The sequence below is a fragment of the Rhipicephalus microplus genome, chromosome 5, assembly GCF_043290135.1.
Source record: "Rhipicephalus microplus isolate Deutch F79 chromosome 5, USDA_Rmic, whole genome shotgun sequence".
Taxonomy (NCBI): Eukaryota; Metazoa; Arthropoda; class Arachnida; order Ixodida; family Ixodidae; genus Rhipicephalus; species Rhipicephalus microplus.
In genome coordinates this window covers 173,770,260-173,785,298 of record NC_134704.1, presented here as the reverse complement: position 1 = coordinate 173,785,298, position 15,039 = coordinate 173,770,260, and the positions used below count along the sequence as shown (strand labels likewise).

Sequence of the window (15,039 nt, the reverse complement as noted above, 5' to 3'; positions counted from 1 at the left end):
TTTTTGTTTTCGAAGTTTAGTTCGAAATACTTCTGATGGTGTCACTGCCTGAACAAGACGCTGCGCAGGCGCCGATGCTTCTTTAGTTAAAGCGCCTGTCTAGTAAACAGGAAATCGTGAGTTCGAATCTCACCGGTGCCTCGAGAGTCAAGACAAACGTCTCTCTAGTTTTTTGTTTTCGAAGTTTAGTTCGAAATACTTCTGATGGTGTCACTGCCTGAGCAAGACGCTGCGCAGGCGCCGTGGCTTAGTCGGTTAAAGCGCCTGTCTAGTAAACAGGACATCATGAGTTCGAATCTCACCGGTGCCTCGAGAGTCAAGACAAACGTCTCTCTAGTTTTTTTGTTTTCGAAGTTTAGTTCGAAATACTTCTGATGGTGTCACTGACTGAACAAGGCGCTGCGCAGGCGCCGTGGCTCAGTTAGTTAAAGCGCCTGTCTAGTAAACAAGAGATCGTGAGTTCGAATCTCACCGGTGCCTCAAGAGTCAAGACAAACGGCTCTCCAGTTTTTTGTTTTCGAAGTTTACTTCGAAATACTTCTGTTGGTGTCACTGCCTGAACAAGACGCTGCGCAGGCGCCGTGGCTTAGTTGGTTAAAGCGCATGTCTAGTAAGAGGAAGATCGTGAGTTCGAATCTCACCTGTGCCTCAAGAGTCAAGACGAACGTCTTACTAGTTTTTTTGTTTTTGAAGGATAATTTAAAATGCTTTTAATGATATCACTGCCTGAAGAAGATGCTGCGCAGTCACCGTGTCTTAGTTCGTTATCTCACCTGTCTAGTAAACAGGAGATAGTGAGCTCGAATCTCACCAGTACCTCGAGAGACAAGACAAATTTCCCTGTAATTTTTTGTTTTCGAAGTTTAGTTCGAAATACTTCTGATGGTGTCACTGCCTGAACAACAGGCTGCACAGGCGCCGTGGCTTAGTTGGTTAAAGCGCCGGTCTAGTAAACAGGAGATCATGAGTTCGATTCTCACCGGTGCCTCGAGAGTCAAGACAAACGTCCCTCTAGTTTTTTCGTTTTCGAAGTTTAGTTCGAAATACTTCTGATGGTGTCACTGCCTGAACAAGACGCTGCGCAGGCGCCGTGGCTTAGTTAGGTAAAGCGCCTGTCTAGTAAACAGGAGATCTTGAGTTCGAATCTCACCGGTGCCTCGGGAGTCAAAATTAACGTCTCTCTAGTTTTTTGTTTTCGAACATTCATGACTTCTTCGCGCAAACACGTACACGGACAAAAGGAAAAGAGGCAAACAACACGGGCGCCCATGTTGTTTGCCTCTTTTCCTTGTGTCCGTGTACGTGTTTGCGCAAAGAAGTCATGATCGAGTACGAACTCGCCCAACTTTCAGTACTTTTGTTTTCGAAGTTTAGTTCGAAATACTTCTGATGGTGTCACTGCCTGAACAAGACGCTGCGCAGGCGCCGTGGCTTAGTTGGTTAAACCGCCTGTCTAGTATACAGGAGATTGTGAGTTCGAATATCACCGGTGCCTCGAGAGTCAAGACTAACGTCTCTCTAGTTTTTGTTTTCGAATATTCATGACTTTTTTGCGCAAACACGTACATGGATACAAGGAAAAGAGGCAAACAACACGGGCGCCCGTGTTGTTTGCCTCTTTTTCTTGTGTCCGTGTACGTCTTTGCGCAAAGAAGTTATGATCGAGTACCAACTCGCCCAACTTTCAGTACTTTTGTTTTCGAAGTTTAGTTCGAAATACTTCTGATGGTGTCACTGCCTGAACAAAACGCTACGCAGGCGCCGTGGCTTAGTTGGTTAAAGCGCCTGTCTAGTAAACAGGAGATCATGAGTTCGAATCTCACCGGTGCCTCGAGAGTCAAGGCAACCGTCTCTCTAGTTTTTTGTTTTCGATGTTTAGTTCGAAATTCTTCTGATGATGTGACTGCCTTAACAAAACGCTGCGCAGGCGCGGAGGCTTAATTGGTTAAAGCGCCTGTCTAGTGAACAGGAGATCGTGAGTTCGAATCTCACCGGTGCCTCGAGAGTCAAGACTGACGTCTCTCTAGTTTTTTTGTTTTCGAAGTATAGTTCGAAATACTTCTGATGGTGTCACTTCCTGAGCAAGACGCTGCGCAGGCGCCGTGGCTTCTCTTGTTAAAGCGCCTGTCTAGTAAACAGGAGATCGTGAGTTCGAATCTCACCGGTGCCTCGAGAGTCAAGACAAACCTCTCTCAAGTTTTTTTTTGTTTTTGAAGTATAATTTAAAATGCTTCGAATGGTGTCACTGCCTGAAGAAGATGCTGCGCAGTCACCGTGTCTTAGTTTGTTATCTCACCTGTCTAGTAAACAGGAGATAGTGAGCTCGAATCTCACCGGTACCTCGAGAGACAAGACAAATTTCTTTGTAATTTTTTGTTTTCGAAGTATAGTTCGAAATACTTCTAATGGTGTCACTACCTCAACGAGACGCCGCGCAGGCGTCTCGTTGAGGCTTAGTTGGTTAAAGTGCCTGCCTAGTAAACAAGAAATCGTGAGCTCGAATCTCACCGGTACCTCGAGAGACAAGACAAATTTCTTTGTAATTTTTTGTTTTCGAAGTATAGTTCGAAATACTTCTAATGGTGTCACTGCCTGAACAAGACGCTGCGCAGGCGCCGTGGCTTAGTTGGTTAAAGCGCATGTCTAGTAAACAGGAGATCATTTGTTCGAATCTCACCGGTGCCACGAGAGTCAAGACAAACGTCTGTCTAGTTTTTTGTTTTTGAAGTTTAGTTCTAAATGCTTCTGATGGTGTCACTGCCTGAACAAGACGCTGCGCGGGCGCCATGTCTTAGTTGGTTAAAGCGCCTGTCTAGCAAACAGGAGATCGTGAGTTCAAATCTCACCGGTGCCTCGAGAGTCAAGACTAACGTCTCTCTAGTTTTTTTTTGTTTTCGAAGTATTGTTCGAAATACTTCTAATGGTGTCACTGCCTGAACAAGACGCTGCGTAGGCGCCGTGGCTTATTTGGTTAAAGCGCCTGTCTAGTAAACCGGAGATCGTGAGTTCGAATCTCACCGGTGCCTCGAGAGTCAAGACAAACGTCTCTCTAGTTTTTTGTTTTCGAAGTTTAGTTCGAAATACTTCAGATGGTGTCACTGCCTGAACAAGACGCTGCGCAGGCGCCGTGGCTTAGTTAGTTAAAGCGCTTGTCTAGTAAACAGGAGATCGTGAGTTCGAATCTCACCGGTGCCTCGGGAGTCAAGACTAACGTCTCTCTAGTTGTTTGTTTTCGAAGTTTAGTTCGAAATACTTCTGATGGTGTCACTGCCTGAACAAGACGCTGCACAGGTGCCGTGGCTTAGTTGGTTAAAGCGCCTGTCTAGTAAACAGGAGATCGTGAGTTCGAATCTCACCGGTGCCTCGAGAGTCAAGACAAACGTCTCTCTAGCTTTTTGTTCTCGAAGTTTAGTTAGAAATACTTCTGGTGGTGTCACTGCCTGAAGAAGACGCTGCGCAGGCGCCGTGGCTTAGTTGGTTAAACCGCCTGTCTAGTAAACAGGAGATTGTGAGTTCGAATATCACCTGTGCCTAGAGAGTCAAGACTAACGTCTCTCTAGTTTTTGTTTCCGAATATTCATGACTTTTTTGCGCAAACACGTACACAGACATAAGCAAAAGAGGCAAACAACACGGGCGCCCGTGTTGTTTGCCTCTTTTTCTTGTGTCCGTGTACGTCTTTGCGCAAAGAAGTCATGATCGAGTACCAACTCGCCCAACTTTCAGTACTTTTGTTTTCGAAGTTTAGTTCGAAATACTCCTGATGGTGTCACTGCCTGAACAAAACGCTGCGCAGGCGCTGTGGCTTGGTTATTTAAAGCGCCTTTCTAGTAAACAGGAGATCGTGAGTTCGAATCTCACCGGTGCCTCGAGAGTCAAGACTAACGTCTCTCTAGTTTTTTGTTTTCGAAGTATAGTTCGAAATACTTCTGATGGTGTCACTGCCTGAACAAGACGCTGCGCAGGCGCTGTGGCTTAGTTAGTTAAAGCGCCTGTCTAGTAAACAGGAAATCGTGAGTTCGAATCTCACCGGTGCCTCGGGTGTCCAGACTAACGTCTCTCCAGTTTTTTGTTTTCGAAGTTTATTTTGAAATACTTTTGATGGTGTCACTGCCCGAACAAGGCGCTGCGCTGGCGCCGTGGCTTAGTTGGTTAAAGCGCCTGTCCAGTAAACAGGAGATCGTGAGTTCGAATCTCACCGGTGCCTCGAGAGTCAAGACAAACCTTTCTCGAGGTTTTTGTTTTCGAAGTTTAGTTCAAAATACTTCTGATGGCGTCACAGCCTGAACAAGACGCTGCGCAGGCGCCGTGGCTTAGTTGGTTAAAGCGCCTGTCTAGTAAACAGGAGATCATGAGTTCGAATCTCACCGGTGCCTCGAGAGTCAAGGCAACCGTCTCTCTAGTTTTTTGTTTTCGATGTTTAGTTCGAAATTCTTCTGATGATGTGACTGCCTTAACAAGACGCTGTGCAGGCGCGGTGGCTTACTTGGTTAAAGCGCCTGTCTAGTGAACAGGAGATCGTGAGTTCGAATCTCACCGGTGCCTCGAGAGTGAAGACTAACGTCTCTCTAGTTTTTTTGTTTTTGAAGTATAATTTAAAATGCTTCTAATGGTGTCACTGCCTGAAGAAGATGCTGCGCAGTCACCGTGTCTTAGTTTGTTATCTCACCTGTCTAGTAAACAGGAGATAGTGAGCTCGAATCTCACCGGTACCTCGAGAGACAAGACAAATTTCTTTGTAATTTTTTGTTTTCGAAGTATAGTTCGAAATACTTCTAATGGTGTCACTGCCTCAACGAGACGCCGCGCAGGCGCTATGGCTTAGTTGGTTAAAGCGCCTGCCTAGTAAACAAGAAATCGTGAGTTCGAATCTCACCGGTGCCTCGAGAGTAAAGACAAACGTCTCTCTAGTTTTTTGTTTTCGAAGTTTAGTTCGAAATACTTCTGATGGTGTCACTGCCTGAACAAGACGCTGCGCAGGCGCCGATGCTTCTTTAGTTAAAGCGCCTGTCTAGTAAACAGGAAATCGTGAGTTCGAATCTCACCGGTGCCTCGAGAGTCAAGACAAACGTCTCTCTAGTTTTTTGTTTTCGAAGTTTAGTTCGAAATACTTCTGATGGTGTCACTGCCTGAGCAAGACGCTGCGCAGGCGCCGTGGCTTAGTCGGTTAAAGCGCCTGTCTAGTAAACAGGACATCATGAGTTCGAATCTCACCGGTGCCTCGAGAGTCAAGACAAACGTCTCTCTAGTTTTTTTGTTTTCGAAGTTTAGTTCGAAATACTTCTGATGGTGTCACTGACTGAACAAGGCGCTGCGCAGGCGCCGTGGCTCAGTTAGTTAAAGCGCCTGTCTAGTAAACAAGAGATCGTGAGTTCGAATCTCACCGGTGCCTCAAGAGTCAAGACAAACGGCTCTCCAGTTTTTTGTTTTCGAAGTTTACTTCGAAATACTTCTGTTGGTGTCACTGCCTGAACAAGACGCTGCGCAGGCGCCGTGGCTTAGTTGGTTAAAGCGCATGTCTAGTAAGAGGAAGATCGTGAGTTCGAATCTCACCTGTGCCTCAAGAGTCAAGACGAACGTCTTACTAGTTTTTTTGTTTTTGAAGGATAATTTAAAATGCTTTTAATGATATCACTGCCTGAAGAAGATGCTGCGCAGTCACCGTGTCTTAGTTCGTTATCTCACCTGTCTAGTAAACAGGAGATAGTGAGCTCGAATCTCACCAGTACCTCGAGAGACAAGACAAATTTCCCTGTAATTTTTTGTTTTCGAAGTTTAGTTCGAAATACTTCTGATGGTGTCACTGCCTGAACAACAGGCTGCACAGGCGCCGTGGCTTAGTTGGTTAAAGCGCCGGTCTAGTAAACAGGAGATCATGAGTTCGATTCTCACCGGTGCCTCGAGAGTCAAGACAAACGTCCCTCTAGTTTTTTCGTTTTCGAAGTTTAGTTCGAAATACTTCTGATGGTGTCACTGCCTGAACAAGACGCTGCGCAGGCGCCGTGGCTTAGTTAGGTAAAGCGCCTGTCTAGTAAACAGGAGATCTTGAGTTCGAATCTCACCGGTGCCTCGGGAGTCAAAATTAACGTCTCTCTAGTTTTTTGTTTTCGAACATTCATGACTTCTTCGCGCAAACACGTACACGGACAAAAGGAAAAGAGGCAAACAACACGGGCGCCCATGTTGTTTGCCTCTTTTCCTTGTGTCCGTGTACGTGTTTGCGCAAAGAAGTCATGATCGAGTACGAACTCGCCCAACTTTCAGTACTTTTGTTTTCGAAGTTTAGTTCGAAATACTTCTGATGGTGTCACTGCCTGAACAAGACGCTGCGCAGGCGCCGTGGCTTAGTTGGTTAAACCGCCTGTCTAGTATACAGGAGATTGTGAGTTCGAATATCACCGGTGCCTCGAGAGTCAAGACTAACGTCTCTCTAGTTTTTGTTTTCGAATATTCATGACTTTTTTGCGCAAACACGTACATGGATACAAGGAAAAGAGGCAAACAACACGGGCGCCCGTGTTGTTTGCCTCTTTTTCTTGTGTCCGTGTACGTCTTTGCGCAAAGAAGTTATGATCGAGTACCAACTCGCCCAACTTTCAGTACTTTTGTTTTCGAAGTTTAGTTCGAAATACTTCTGATGGTGTCACTGCCTGAACAAAACGCTGCGCAGGCGCCGTGGCTTAGTTGGTTAAAGCGCCTGTCTAGTAAACAGGAGATCATGAGTTCGAATCTCACCGGTGCCTCGAGAGTCAAGGCAACCGTCTCTCTAGTTTTTTGTTTTCGATGTTTAGTTCGAAATTCTTCTGATGATGTGACTGCCTTAACAAAACGCTGCGCAGGCGCGGAGGCTTAATTGGTTAAAGCGCCTGTCTAGTGAACAGGAGATCGTGAGTTCGAATCTCACCGGTGCCTCGAGAGTCAAGACTGACGTCTCTCTAGTTTTTTTGTTTTCGAAGTATAGTTCGAAATACTTCTGATGGTGTCACTTCCTGAGCAAGACGCTGCGCAGGCGCCGTGGCTTAGTTGGTTAAAGCGCCTGTCTAGTAAACAGGAGATCGTGAGTTCGAATCTCACCGGTGCCTCGAGAGTCAAGACTAACGTCTCTCTAGTTTTTTTGTTTTCGAAGTATAGTTCGAAATACTTCAGATGGTGTCACTGCCTGAACAAGCCGCTGCGCAGGTGCCGTGGCTCAGTTAGTTAAAGCGCCTGTCTAGTAAACAGGACATCGTGAGTTCGAATCTCACCGGTGCCTCGAGAGTCAAGACAAACGGCCCTCTAGTTTTTTGTTTTCGAAGTATAGTTCGAAATACTTCTGATGGTGTCACTTCCTGAGCAAGACGCTGCGCAGGCGCCGTGGCTTAGTTGGTTAAAGCGCCTGTCTAGTAAACAGGAGATCGTGAGTTTGAATCTCACTGGTGCCTCGAGAGTCAAGACAAACATCTCTCTAGCTTTTTGTTTTCGAAGTTTACTTCGAAATACTTCTGTTGGTGTCACTGCCTGATCAAGATGCAGCGCAGGCGCCGTGGCTTAGTTGGTTAAAGCGCATGTCTAGTGAACAGGAGATCGTGAGTTCGAATCTCACCGGTGCCTCGAGGGTCAAGACAAACGTCTCTCTAGTTTTTTGTTTTCGAAGTTTAGTTCGAAATACTTCTGATGGTGTCACTGCCTGAGCAAGACGCTGCGCAGTCGCCGTGGCTTTGTTGGTTAAAGCGCCTGTCTAGTAAACAGGACATCATGAGTTCGAATCTCACCGGTGCCTCGAGAGTCAAGACAAACGTCTCTCTAGTTTTTTTGTTTTAGAAGTTTAGTTCGAAATACTTCTGATGGTGTCACTGATTGAACAAGGCGCTGCGCAGGCGCCGTGGCTCAGTTAGTTAAAGCGCCTGTCTAGTAAACAAGAGATCGTGAGTTCGAATCTCACCGGTGCCTCGAGAGTCAAGACAAACGGCTCTCTAGTTTTTTGTTTTCGAAGTTTACTTCGAAATACTTTTGTTGGTGTCACTGCCTGAACAAGACGCTGCGCAGGCGCCGTGGCTTAGTTGGTTAAAGTGCATGTCTAGTAAACAGGAGATCATTTGTTCGAATTTCACCGGTGCCACGAGAGTCAAGACAAACGTCTGTCTAGTTTTTTTGTTTTCGAAGTTTAGTTCTAAATGCGTCTGATGGTGTCACTGCCTGAACAAGACGCTGCGCGGGCGCCGTGGCTTAGTTGGTTAAAGCGCCTGTCTAGCAAACAGGACATCGTGAGTTCGAATCTCACCGGTGCCTCGAGAGTCAAGACAAACGGCTCTCTAGTTTTTTGTTTTCGAACATTCATGACTTCTTTGCACAAACACGTACACGGACACAAGGAAAAGAGGCAAACAACACGGGCGCCCGTGTTGTTTGCCTCTTTTCCTTGTGTCCGTGTACGTGTTTGCGCAAAGAAGTCATGATCGAGTACGAACTCGCCCAACTTTCAGTACTTTTGTTTTCGAAGTTTAGTTCGAAATACTTCTGATGGTGTCACTGCCTGAACAAGACGCTGCGCAGGCGCCGTGGCTTAGTTGGTTAAACGGCTGTCTAGTATACAGGAGATTGTGAGTTCGAATATCACCGGTGCCTCGAGAGTCAAGACTAACGTCTCTCTAGTTTTTGTTTTCGAATATTCATGACTTTTTTGCGCAAACACGTACATGGACACAAGCAAAAGAGGCAAACAACAGGGGCGCCCGTGTTGTTTGCCTCTTTTTCTTGTGTCCGTGTACGTCTTTGCGCAAAGTAGTCATGATCGAGTACCAACTCGCCCAACTTTCAGTACTTTTGTTTTCGAAGTTTAGTTCGAAATACTTCTGATGTTGTCACTGCCTGAACAAAACGCTGCGCAGGCGCCGTGGCTTAGTTGGTTAAAGCGCCTGTCTAGTAAACAGGAGATCATGAGTTCGAATCTCACCGGTGCCTCGAGAGTCAAGGCAACCGTCTCTCTAGTTTTTTGTTTTCGATGTTTAGTTCGAAATTCTTCTGATGATGTGACTGCCTTAACAAGACGCTGCGCAGGCGCGGAGGCTTAGTTGGTTAAAGCGCATGTCTAGTGAACAGGAGATCGTGAGTTCGAATCTCACCGGTGCCTCGAGAGTGAAGACTAACGTCTCTCTAGTTTTTTGTTTTCGAAGTATAGTTCCAAATACTTCTGATGGTGTCACTGCCTGAACAAAACGCTGCGCAGGCGCCGTGGCTTCTCTTGTTAAAGCGCCTGTCTAGTAAACAGGAGATCGTGAGTTCGAATCTCACCGGTGCCTCGAGAGTCAAGACAAACCTCTCTCAAGTTTTTTTTTGTTTTTGAAGTATAATTTAAAATGCTTCTAATGGTGTCACTGCCTGAAGAAGATGCTGCGCAGTCACCGTGTCTTAGTTTGTTATCTCACCTGTCTAGTAAACAGGAGATAGTGAGCTCGAATCTCACCGGTACCTCGAGAGACAAGACAAATTTCTTTGTAATTTTTTGTTTTCGAAGTATAGTTCGAAATACTTCTAATGGTGTCACTACCTCAACGAGACGCCGCGCAGGCGTCTCGTTGAGGCTTAGTTGGTTAAAGTGCCTGCCTAGTAAACAAGAAATCGTGAGCTCGAATCTCACCGGTACCTCGAGAGACAAGACAAATTTCTTTGTAATTTTTTGTTTTCGAAGTATAGTTCGAAATACTTCTAATGGTGTCACTGCCTGAACAAGACGCTGCGCAGGCGCCGTGGCTTAGTTGGTTAAAGCGCATGTCTAGTAAACAGGAGATCATTTGTTCGAATCTCACCGGTGCCACGAGAGTCAAGACAAACGTCTGTCTAGTTTTTTGTTTTTGAAGTTTAGTTCTAAATGCTTCTGATGGTGTCACTGCCTGAACAAGACGCTGCGCGGGCGCCATGTCTTAGTTGGTTAAAGCGCCTGTCTAGCAAACAGGAGATCGTGAGTTCAAATCTCACCGGTGCCTCGAGAGTCAAGACTAACGTCTCTCTAGTTTTTTTTTGTTTTCGAAGTATTGTTCGAAATACTTCTAATGGTGTCACTGCCTGAACAAGACGCTGCGTAGGCGCCGTGGCTTATTTGGTTAAAGCGCCTGTCTAGTAAACCGGAGATCGTGAGCTCGAATCTCACCAGTACCTCGAGAGACAAGACAAATTTCTATGTATTTTTTGTTTTCGAAGCTTAGTTCGAAATACTTCTGATGGTGTCAATGCCTGAACAACAGGCTGCGCAGGCGCCGTGGCTTAGTTGGTTAATGCGCCGGGCTAGTAAACAGGAGATCATGAGTTCGAATCTCACCGGTGCCTCGAGAGTCAAGACAAACGTCTCTCTAGTATTTTGTTTTCGAAGTTTAGTTCGAAATACTTCTGATGGTGTCACTGCCTGAACAAGACGCTGTGCAGGCGCTGTGGCTTAGTTAGTTAAAGCGCCTGTCTAGTAAACAGGGGATCGTGAGTTCGAATCTCACCGGTGCCTCGGGAGTCAAGACTAACGTCTCTCTAGTTTTTTGTTTTCGAACATTCATGACTTCTTTGCGCAAACACGTACACGGACACAAGGAAAAGAGGCAAACAACACGGGCGCCCGTGTTGTTTGCCTCTTTTCCTTGTGTCCGTGTACGTGTTTGCGCAAAGAAGTCATGATCGAGTACGAACTCGCCCAACTTTCAGTACTTTTGTTTTCGAAGTTTAGTTCGAAATACTTCTGATGGTGTCACTGCCTGAACAAGACGCTGCGCAGGCGCCGTGGCTTATTTGGTTCAAGCGCCTGCCTAGTAAACCGAAGATCGTGAGTTCTAATCTCACCGGTGCCCCGAGAGTCAAGACAAACGTCTCTCTAGTTTTTTTGTTTTCGAAGTATAGTTCGAAATACTTCAGATGGTGTCACTGCCTGAACAAGACGCTGCGCAGGCGCCGTGGCTTAGTTAGTTAAAGCGCTTGTCTAGTAAACAGGAGATCGTGAGTTCGAATCTCACCGGTGCCTCGGGAGTCAAGACTAACGTCTCTCTAGTTGTTTGTTTTCGAAGTTTAGTTCGAAATACTTCTGATGGTGTCACTGCCTGAACAAGACGCTGCACAGGTGCCGTGGCTTAGTTGGTTAAAGCGCCTGTCTAGTAAACAGGAGATCGTGAGTTAGAATCTCACCGGTGCCTCGAGAGTCAAGACAAACGTCTCTCTAGCTTTTTGTTCTCGAAGTTTAGTTAGAAATACTTCTGGTGGTGTCACTGCCTGAAGAAGACGCTGCGCAGGCGCCGTGGCTTAGTTGGTTAAACCGCCTGTCTAGTAAACAGGAGATTGTGAGTTCGAATATCACCTGTGCCTCGAGAGTCAAGACTAACGTCTCTCTAGTTTTTGTTTCCGAATATTCATGACTTTTTTGCGCAAACACGTACACAGACACAAGCAAAAGAGGCAAACAACACGGGCGCCCGTGTTGTTTGCCTCTTTTTCTTGTGTCCGTGTACGTCTTTGCGCAAAGAAGTCATGATCGAGTACCAACTCGCCCAACTTTCAGTACTTTTGTTTTCGAAGTTTAGTTCGAAATACTCCTGATGGTGTCACTGCCTGAACAAAACGCTGCGCAGGCGCTGTGGCTTGGTTATTTAAAGCGCCTTTCTAGTAAACAGGAAATCGTGAGTTCGAATCTCACCGGTGCCTCGGGTGTCCAGACTAACGTCTCTCCAGTTTTTTGTTTTCGAAGTTTATTTTGAAATACTTTTGATGGTGTCACTGCCCGAACAAGGCGCTGCGCAGGCGCCGTGGCTTAGTTGGTTAAAGCGCCTGTCCAGTAAACAGGAGATCGTGAGTTCGAATCTCACCGGTGCCTCGAGAGTCAAGACAAACCTTTCTCTAGGTTTTTGTTTTCGAAGTTTAGTTCAAAATACTTCTGATGGCGTCACAGCCTGAACAAGACGCTGCGCAGGCGCCGTGGCTTAGTTGGTTAAAGCGCCTGTCTAGTAAACAGGAGATCATGAGTTCGAATCTCACCGGTGCCTCGAGAGTCAAGACTAACGTCTCTCTAGTTTTTTGTTTTCGAAGTATAGTTCGAAATACTTCTGATGGTGTCACTGCCTGAACAAGACGCTGCGCAGGCGCTGTGGCTTAGTTAGTTAAAGCGCCTGTCTAGTAAACAGGAAATCGTGAGTTCGAATCTCACCGGTGCCTCGGGTGTCCAGACTAACGTCTCTCCAGTTTTTTGTTTTCGAAGTTTATTTTGAAATACTTTTGATGGTGTCACTGCCCGAACAAGGCGCTGCGCAGGCGCCGTGGCTTAGTTGGTTAAAGCGCCTGTCCAGTAAACAGGAGATCGTGAGTTCGAATCTCACCGGTGCCTCGAGAGTCAAGACAAACCTTTCTCTAGGTTTTTGTTTTCGAAGTTTAGTTCAAAATACTTCTGATGGCGTCACAGCCTGAACAAGACGCTGCGCAGGCGCCGTGGCTTAGTTGGTTAAAGCGCCTGTCTAGTAAACAGGAGATCATGAGTTCGAATCTCACCGGTGCCTCGAGAGTCAAGACTAACGTCTCTCTAGTTTTTTGTTTTCGAAGTATAGTTCGAAATACTTCTGATGGTGTCACTGCCTGAACAAGACGCTGCGCAGGCGCTGTGGCTTAGTTAGTTAAAGCGCCTGTCTAGTAAACAGGAAATCGTGAGTTCGAATCTCACCGGTGCCTCGGGTGTCCAGACTAACGTCTCTCCAGTTTTTTGTTTTCGAAGTATAGTTCGAAATACTTCTGATGGTGTCACTGCCTGAACAAGACGCTGCGCAGGCGCTGTGGCTTAGTTAGTTAAAGCGCCTGTCTAGTAAACAGGAGATCATGAGTTCGAATCTCACTGGTGCCTCGAGAGTCAAGGCAACCGTCTCTCTAGTTTTTTGTTTTCGATGTTTAGTTCGAAATTCTTCTGATGATGTGACTGCCTTAACAAGACACTGCGCAGGCGCGGTGGCTTACTTGGTTAAAGCGCCTGTCTAGTGAACAGGAGATCGTGAGTTCGAATCTCACCGGTGCCTCGAGAGTGAAGACTAACGTCTCTCTAGTTTTTTTGTTTTTGAAGTATAATTTAAAATGCTTCTAATGGTGTCACTGCCTGAAGAAGATGCTGCGCAGTCACCGTGTCTTAGTTTGTTATCTCACCTGTCTAGTAAACAGGAGATAGTGAGCTCGAATCTCACCGGTACCTCGAGAGACAAGACAAATTTCTTTGTAATTTTTTGTTTTCGAAGTATAGTTCGAAATACTTCTAATGGTGTCACTGCCTCAAAGAGACGCCGCGCAGGCGCTATGGCTTAGTTGGTTAAAGCGCCTGCCTAGTAAACAAGAAATCGTGAGTTCGAATCTCACCGGTGCCTCGAGAGTAAAGACAAACGTCTCTCTAGTTTTTTGTTTTCGAAGTTTAGTTCGAAATACTTCTGATGGTGTCACTGCCTGAACAAGACGCTGCGCAGGCGCCGATGCTTCTTTAGTTAAAGCGCCTGTCTAGTAAACAGGAAATCGTGAGTTCGAATCTCACCGGTGCCTCGAGAGTCAAGACAAACGTCTCTCTAGTTTTTTGTTTTCGAAGTTTAGTTCGAAATACTTCTGATGGTGTCACTGCCTGAGCAAGACGCTGCGCAGGCGCCGTGGCTTAGTCGGTTAAAGCGCCTGTCTAGTAAACAGGACATCATGAGTTCGAATCTCACCGGTGCCTCGAGAGTCAAGACAAACGTCTCTCTAGTTTTTTTGTTTTCGAAGTTTAGTTCGAAATACTTCTGATGGTGTCACTGACTGAACAAGGCACTGCGCAGGCACCGTGGCTCAGTTAGTTAAAGCGCCTGTCTAGTAAACAAGAGATCGTGAGTTCGAATCTCACCGGTGCCTCGAGAGTCAAGACAAACGGCTCTCCAGTTTTTTGTTTTCGAAGTTTACTTCGAAATACTTCTGTTGGTGTCACTGCCTGAACAAGACGCTGCGCAGGCGCCGTGGCTTAGTTGGTTAAAGCGCATGTCTAGTAAGAGGAAGATCGTGAGTTCGAATCTCACCTGTGCCTCAAGAGTCAAGACGAACGTCTTACTAGTTTTTTTGTTTTTGAAGTATAATTTAAAATGCTTTTAATGATATCACTGCCTGAAGAAGATGCTGCGCAGTCACCGTGTCTTAGTTCGTTATCTCACCTGTCTAGTAAACAGGAGATAGTGAGCTCGAATCTCACCAGTACCTCGAGAGACAAGACAAATTTCCCTGTAATTTTTTGTTTTCGAAGTTTAGTTCGAAATACTTCTGATGGTGTCACTGCCTGAACAACAGGCTGCGCAGGCGCCGTGGCTTAGTTGGTTAAAGCGCCGGTCTAGTAAACAGGAGATCATGAGTTCGATTCTCACCGGTGCCTCGAGAGTCAAGACAAACGTCCCTCTAGTTTTTTCGTTTTCGAAGTTTAGTTCGAAATACTTCTGATGGTGTCACTGCCTGAACAAGACGCTGCGCAGGCGCCGTGGCTTAGTTAGGTAAAGCGCCTGTCTAGTAAACAGGAGATCGTGAGTTCGAATCTCACCGGTGCCTCGAGAGTAAAGACAAACGTCTCTCTAGTTTTTTGTTTTCGAAGTTTAGTTCGAAATACTTCTGATGGTGTCACTGCCTGAACAAGACGCTGCGCAGGCGCCGATGCTTCTTTAGTTAAAGCGCCTGTCTAGTAAACAGGAGATCGTGAGTTCGAATCTCACCGGTGCCTCGAGAGTCAAGACAAACGTCTCTCTAGTTTTTCGTTTTCAAAGTTTAGTTCGAAATACTTCTGATGGTGTCACTGCCCGAACAAGACGCTGCGCTGGCGCCGTGGCTTAGTTAGTTAAAGCGCCTGTCTAGTAAACAGGTGATCGTGAGTTCGAATCTCACCGGTGCCTCGGGAGTCAAGACTAACGTCTCTCTAGTTTGTTGTTTTCGAACATTCATGACTTCTTTGCGCAAACACGTACACGGACAAAAGGAAAAGAGGCAAACAACACGGGCGCCCATGTTGTTTGCCTCTTTTCCTTGTGTCCGTGTACGTGTTTGCGCAAAGAAGTCATGATCGAG

General features: G+C 46.2%; 25 non-coding genes across 25 annotated transcripts; all 25 read left to right on the top strand.

The window, feature by feature from the left end:
- Window positions 1-236: 236 nt before the first annotated feature.
- On the top strand, window positions 237-310 carry TRNAT-AGU (transfer RNA threonine (anticodon AGU)). The gene has a single exon. It is a non-coding gene; the product is annotated as a tRNA-Thr (tRNA).
- Window positions 311-1,757: 1,447 nt separating this feature from the next.
- TRNAT-AGU (transfer RNA threonine (anticodon AGU)) lies at window positions 1,758-1,831 on the top strand. The gene has a single exon. It is a non-coding gene; the product is annotated as a tRNA-Thr (tRNA).
- Window positions 1,832-2,780: 949 nt separating this feature from the next.
- On the top strand, window positions 2,781-2,854 carry TRNAA-AGC (transfer RNA alanine (anticodon AGC)). The gene has a single exon. It is a non-coding gene; the product is annotated as a tRNA-Ala (tRNA).
- Window positions 2,855-3,121: 267 nt separating this feature from the next.
- TRNAT-AGU (transfer RNA threonine (anticodon AGU)) lies at window positions 3,122-3,195 on the top strand. The gene has a single exon. It is a non-coding gene; the product is annotated as a tRNA-Thr (tRNA).
- A 95-nt stretch (window positions 3,196-3,290) lies between these two features.
- TRNAT-AGU (transfer RNA threonine (anticodon AGU)) lies at window positions 3,291-3,364 on the top strand. Its single transcript has one exon. It is a non-coding gene; the product is annotated as a tRNA-Thr (tRNA).
- Window positions 3,365-4,133: 769 nt separating this feature from the next.
- On the top strand, window positions 4,134-4,207 carry TRNAT-AGU (transfer RNA threonine (anticodon AGU)). Its single transcript has one exon. It is a non-coding gene; the product is annotated as a tRNA-Thr (tRNA).
- A 95-nt stretch (window positions 4,208-4,302) lies between these two features.
- TRNAT-AGU (transfer RNA threonine (anticodon AGU)) lies at window positions 4,303-4,376 on the top strand. The gene has a single exon. It is a non-coding gene; the product is annotated as a tRNA-Thr (tRNA).
- A 772-nt stretch (window positions 4,377-5,148) lies between these two features.
- Window positions 5,149-5,222, top strand: TRNAT-AGU (transfer RNA threonine (anticodon AGU)). The gene has a single exon. It is a non-coding gene; the product is annotated as a tRNA-Thr (tRNA).
- A 1,447-nt stretch (window positions 5,223-6,669) lies between these two features.
- On the top strand, window positions 6,670-6,743 carry TRNAT-AGU (transfer RNA threonine (anticodon AGU)). Its single transcript has one exon. It is a non-coding gene; the product is annotated as a tRNA-Thr (tRNA).
- A 265-nt stretch (window positions 6,744-7,008) lies between these two features.
- TRNAT-AGU (transfer RNA threonine (anticodon AGU)) lies at window positions 7,009-7,082 on the top strand. Its single transcript has one exon. It is a non-coding gene; the product is annotated as a tRNA-Thr (tRNA).
- Window positions 7,083-7,347: 265 nt separating this feature from the next.
- TRNAT-AGU (transfer RNA threonine (anticodon AGU)) lies at window positions 7,348-7,421 on the top strand. Its single transcript has one exon. It is a non-coding gene; the product is annotated as a tRNA-Thr (tRNA).
- Window positions 7,422-7,516: 95 nt separating this feature from the next.
- Window positions 7,517-7,590, top strand: TRNAT-AGU (transfer RNA threonine (anticodon AGU)). The gene has a single exon. It is a non-coding gene; the product is annotated as a tRNA-Thr (tRNA).
- Window positions 7,591-8,194: 604 nt separating this feature from the next.
- On the top strand, window positions 8,195-8,268 carry TRNAA-AGC (transfer RNA alanine (anticodon AGC)). The gene has a single exon. It is a non-coding gene; the product is annotated as a tRNA-Ala (tRNA).
- A 598-nt stretch (window positions 8,269-8,866) lies between these two features.
- Window positions 8,867-8,940, top strand: TRNAT-AGU (transfer RNA threonine (anticodon AGU)). The gene has a single exon. It is a non-coding gene; the product is annotated as a tRNA-Thr (tRNA).
- Window positions 8,941-9,888: 948 nt separating this feature from the next.
- On the top strand, window positions 9,889-9,962 carry TRNAA-AGC (transfer RNA alanine (anticodon AGC)). Its single transcript has one exon. It is a non-coding gene; the product is annotated as a tRNA-Ala (tRNA).
- Window positions 9,963-10,397: 435 nt separating this feature from the next.
- Window positions 10,398-10,471, top strand: TRNAT-AGU (transfer RNA threonine (anticodon AGU)). The gene has a single exon. It is a non-coding gene; the product is annotated as a tRNA-Thr (tRNA).
- Window positions 10,472-10,904: 433 nt separating this feature from the next.
- TRNAT-AGU (transfer RNA threonine (anticodon AGU)) lies at window positions 10,905-10,978 on the top strand. Its single transcript has one exon. It is a non-coding gene; the product is annotated as a tRNA-Thr (tRNA).
- A 95-nt stretch (window positions 10,979-11,073) lies between these two features.
- On the top strand, window positions 11,074-11,147 carry TRNAT-AGU (transfer RNA threonine (anticodon AGU)). The gene has a single exon. It is a non-coding gene; the product is annotated as a tRNA-Thr (tRNA).
- A 600-nt stretch (window positions 11,148-11,747) lies between these two features.
- TRNAT-AGU (transfer RNA threonine (anticodon AGU)) lies at window positions 11,748-11,821 on the top strand. Its single transcript has one exon. It is a non-coding gene; the product is annotated as a tRNA-Thr (tRNA).
- A 95-nt stretch (window positions 11,822-11,916) lies between these two features.
- On the top strand, window positions 11,917-11,990 carry TRNAT-AGU (transfer RNA threonine (anticodon AGU)). Its single transcript has one exon. It is a non-coding gene; the product is annotated as a tRNA-Thr (tRNA).
- Window positions 11,991-12,254: 264 nt separating this feature from the next.
- Window positions 12,255-12,328, top strand: TRNAT-AGU (transfer RNA threonine (anticodon AGU)). The gene has a single exon. It is a non-coding gene; the product is annotated as a tRNA-Thr (tRNA).
- A 95-nt stretch (window positions 12,329-12,423) lies between these two features.
- On the top strand, window positions 12,424-12,497 carry TRNAT-AGU (transfer RNA threonine (anticodon AGU)). The gene has a single exon. It is a non-coding gene; the product is annotated as a tRNA-Thr (tRNA).
- Window positions 12,498-13,607: 1,110 nt separating this feature from the next.
- On the top strand, window positions 13,608-13,681 carry TRNAT-AGU (transfer RNA threonine (anticodon AGU)). The gene has a single exon. It is a non-coding gene; the product is annotated as a tRNA-Thr (tRNA).
- A 774-nt stretch (window positions 13,682-14,455) lies between these two features.
- Window positions 14,456-14,529, top strand: TRNAT-AGU (transfer RNA threonine (anticodon AGU)). Its single transcript has one exon. It is a non-coding gene; the product is annotated as a tRNA-Thr (tRNA).
- Window positions 14,530-14,793: 264 nt separating this feature from the next.
- Window positions 14,794-14,867, top strand: TRNAT-AGU (transfer RNA threonine (anticodon AGU)). The gene has a single exon. It is a non-coding gene; the product is annotated as a tRNA-Thr (tRNA).
- Window positions 14,868-15,039: the final 172 nt, after the last annotated feature.